Source organism: Mandrillus leucophaeus, unplaced genomic scaffold (assembly GCF_000951045.1).
Source record: "Mandrillus leucophaeus isolate KB7577 unplaced genomic scaffold, Mleu.le_1.0 Scaffold1093, whole genome shotgun sequence".
Taxonomy (NCBI): Eukaryota; Metazoa; Chordata; class Mammalia; order Primates; family Cercopithecidae; genus Mandrillus; species Mandrillus leucophaeus.
The window spans coordinates 41,506-45,465 of NW_012099132.1; the positions used below are offsets into that span (position 1 = coordinate 41,506).

The window sequence follows — 3,960 nt, forward strand, 5'->3', positions numbered from 1 at the left end:
TCCAGACAGGAAGTAGCCAGAAAGAATAAATGGCACAGCTTTCTGGCAGTATCTTCTTGTAGAGAAACAGGAGACATTTTTTTATTTTAATAAAATTATCTTAGAACCCAGACCCTAAAATTACTTATTAATATGATTCCCCACAGAGGTAGGGAAGTTATAAATGAGGTTGTAGTGTTTTGGCTCCATTCCTAGAGTCAACATCATGAAGTAAACTCTATTTGTTGACCACTGACAACTCCAGAATCAAATTCCCATCCAGAATGAACAATTTTGACCTACCCCCTAGTGGGTGCCCTTTCCGAAGCCTTTTCTCATTTTAAGGCATAAGGATTTGTGCTGACGGAAATTCCACGTAAACATTTCAACCTACCAAAATGACTGCATTCTTTCCACAGGAGAATGTTTGAAGAAACTACAGTTGCTTTTAAGTTAAGATTGACAGGCCAGGCATGGTGGCTCACGCCCGTAATCCCAGCAATTTGGGAGACCGAGGCGGGTGGATCACTTGAGGCCAGGAGTTCAAGACCAATCTGGGCAAGAGATGGTGAAACCCCGTCTCTAATAAAATTACAAAAAATTAGCTGAGCATGGTAGAGCACACCTGTAATTCTAGTTACTTGGGAGGCTAAGACAGGAGAATCACTTTAACCCAGGAGGTGGAGGTTGCAGTGAGCTGAGATCACACCACTGCACTCCAGCCTGGAAAACACAGTGAGACACTTTTTCAAAAAAAAAAAACTTTAGATTAACAAAACATTCAAAATTTACTTTCCTAACATGGATATCTAAACAATACATTAAGCAAGATATAAATATTGCATGATATGGTCTGATGCTGTCTGTGAATAATAACGCCTCTTTAAAAGGTGTTGTGTCTTCCCTGCACTGGGCGCAGCTCTCCTGCCACAGCTCCCTACCCCCTGAAAATGTACACCTGCTCCAAGTTCGTCTCCACTCCCTCCTTGGTCAAGAGCGCCTCACAGCTGCTAAGCCATCCGCTACCTGCAGTGGTGCTGAAACGACCAGAGACACTGACAGGTGAGAACCTAGCAGCTTGGCAGTCTCACGTCCCCTTACCTCACTCGTCCCTGGCCGCAGCTTCCAAACCAGTGCCATTTCAAGGGACATTGACACAACAGCCAAGTTCATTGGGGCTGGGGCTGCCACAGTTGGGGTGGCAGGCTCTAGGGCTGGGATTGGGACTGTGTTTGGGAGCCTCATCATTGGTTATGCCTGGCACCCTTCTCTGAAGCAGCAGCTCTTCTCCTACGCCATTCTAGGCTTTACCCCCTAGGAAGCCATGGGGCTCTTTTGCCTGATGGTGGCCTTTCTCATCCTCTTCGCCATGTGAAGCAGCCGTCTCCACCTCCCATAGTTCTTTTTCCTGTCTCATTAGCCCTGTATGTTTCTTTTCTTATACCTCCCCAGGTGGCCTGGGGAACATCGTTGGCTCAGGGTTTGACAGAGGAAAGACAAAGACCGTATTAATAAGAAAAAGAAAAAAAAAGGTGTTATGTCAAGTTTGAATTTGCCTAAAAGTCACAGCAGTACAGGAACACTGAAAGGCAAATGTCACTATTCCAGTGTAGCAGAGGCTCCTAGCTGTCTCCCCAGTATCCGTCTTCTCTTTCCTCTATAGTAACAGAAGCCTTAGCTGGGCACATGGCTGCTTCCCTAAAGATTACATTTCCCAGCCTCCCTTGTAGAAAAGTAATTATGTGATTGATTCTGGCTAATGGAATAAGATGTTTTCAACTTCCAGGTCATGCTCTTAGAAGGAAAGGAGGCTGGAAGCCCAGTGCAGTGGTGTGCATCTGTAGTCCCAGCTACGCCTGAGGTTGAGGCAGGAGGATCACTTGAGCCCAGGAGCTTGAGAGCAGCCTGGGCAACGTAGTGAGATCATGTTTCTTATTTTAAAAAGAAAAAAAAAAAGGAAAAAGAAAAGAAAGAAGGCCGCCCTCCTCTTTCCTACTTCCTTTTCCCATGGTGATAGAAAGTGGAGCAACTATCTCAGCTGAAAGAAAGAAGCTATGTGGTAGAGATGGCATAGTAATAAAAGAAAACTTTCTCCCTAACATCATGGAGTTATCTTCTCAGTCTTGGTTTGTTTATGCTCAGACCATTATAGATGAGAGTAAAATAAACTTCTGTGTTCTTATTTTGACCAAATAAGTATCCCGACTAATACCTCTCTTGAAGCACTTTGAATTCAACCGCTATCTTTTGTTTTGATAGCCATTCCTTAAGCAGAAAGCACCCTGGATTTCTTGAAGGGAATTTCCCAGCATGTTTTCAGAGTGCACTGTCAGGGTTTGATGATAGCATCAACCTTTTTGAGTTTTTAGTATCATTTTTCACAATCCTTGAAGTCAGAGCTACAATAAATAATTCATAACAAGGGCTGGCTTTCCTCCGTTTCCCTCAGGGCATCCTCACAGAAGGAGAAAGTCTTCGGCTCTAGCACCCATCCAGTAAAGGGCTTGTCTTGTCTTCCTCATCTCTGTCTCTAGTCAGAGATGACTAGAATCCTTCACATCATTTATAATATGGGAACCTTTCCTTAACCTTTTCCAGACCCCCGAGGGTGATTAGAAAATAGCATTTCCCAAGTTCAAGAAATCAAAAGGCTTGACTCCATATCCCAAACAAAATGGACAAAATACTTAGGTCAAAGTTACCATGTCAGCTTTCATAGGCTCTTTAAAAATTATATGGTTTTCTTTGAAAAGACAATAAACATTCTCAATTGTTTAATGGTCATTGCCACTTACAAAATGAAAACGATAGTTGGCTCAGTGACAAGGACAGTAAAAGAGTCAGCAGCACCTTGGGCACACTGAGAAAACCCAGTGAACCTCCCACAGAATTCAGTCCTCATAGAAATATTCTGTCCAACATCAACTCCTAATCCCACTCTAGCCAAAAATTCAAATAAGTGCAAAGACATCATGAGCCCATTCCACATGCCAGGTAGCTTTTTCTTACTTTAGACAGAGAAATGCTAATGTACTTCCTTAAGTAACAGCTTTTTTTTTTTTTTTTTTTTTTTTTTTTTTGGTGGGGAGGGGGTGAGGAGACAGAGTCTCACTCTGTTGCCCAGGCTGAAGTGCAGTGGCATGATCTCAGCTCACTGCAACCTCTGCCTCGTGGGTTCAAGTGATTCTCCTGCCTCGGCCTCCCGAATAGCTGGGACTATAGGTGTACACCCACAATACCAGCTAATTTTGTGTATTTTTAGTAGAGACAGGGTTTCACCATGTTGGCCAGGCTAGTCTTGAATTCCTGACCTCAAGTGATCTGCCTGTCTCAGCCTCCCAAAGTGCTGGGATTACAGGCATGGGCCACCACGCCCAGCCAGTAACAGCTTTTTAAAAATGAAGTCTTTGGGAGGACTTCTTTATTTTCTTTACTGTCTCTGCCTTGTCTAATAAAAATGACAGAGCATTTTGTTTCATGATTCTCTATCTCCTAAGTGTAGGGTTTCTCGTATGCAGAGAGTATTATAATTGAGACCATTTATGAACAAAGCATATTAAATGTTACCATGAAAATACTGCAAACCAATGGGTATCACTTTCCTTTAACACTTGAAAAAGCACATAATTCCATGATATTAAAAAGAAAGACAAAAAGGAATGTTTTTAATAATATTTCAACCCTTTGGCTTTATTAGCACTATAACATAAGAGTTCTAATCTGAAAAACCTATGTTTTCACAAACTGAAATCGAGTAGTAAAAGCATTTTGTCACATCCTCCAAGGGCTAAAATGTAAAGCATATGACATAGCCCTATATAAAAATGATCTTCAGTCAAAATAATAAATCAAATGCTCACTCTCCAAGCAGAACGTCACAAACTGAATACCAGGTAAAAGGAAAGCTGTACATGAAAGCATTGTGCTTTCATGGGAAAATGATTGCTCATGCAAGTAGAACCTATTGGAGGAGTGGTAGCC

General features: G+C 42.2%; 1 pseudogene; it reads left to right on the top strand.

Moving 5' to 3' along the window:
- Positions 1 to 583: 583 nt before the first annotated feature.
- Positions 584 to 1,354, top strand: LOC105545947 (annotated as a pseudogene).
- Positions 1,355 to 3,960: the final 2,606 nt, after the last annotated feature.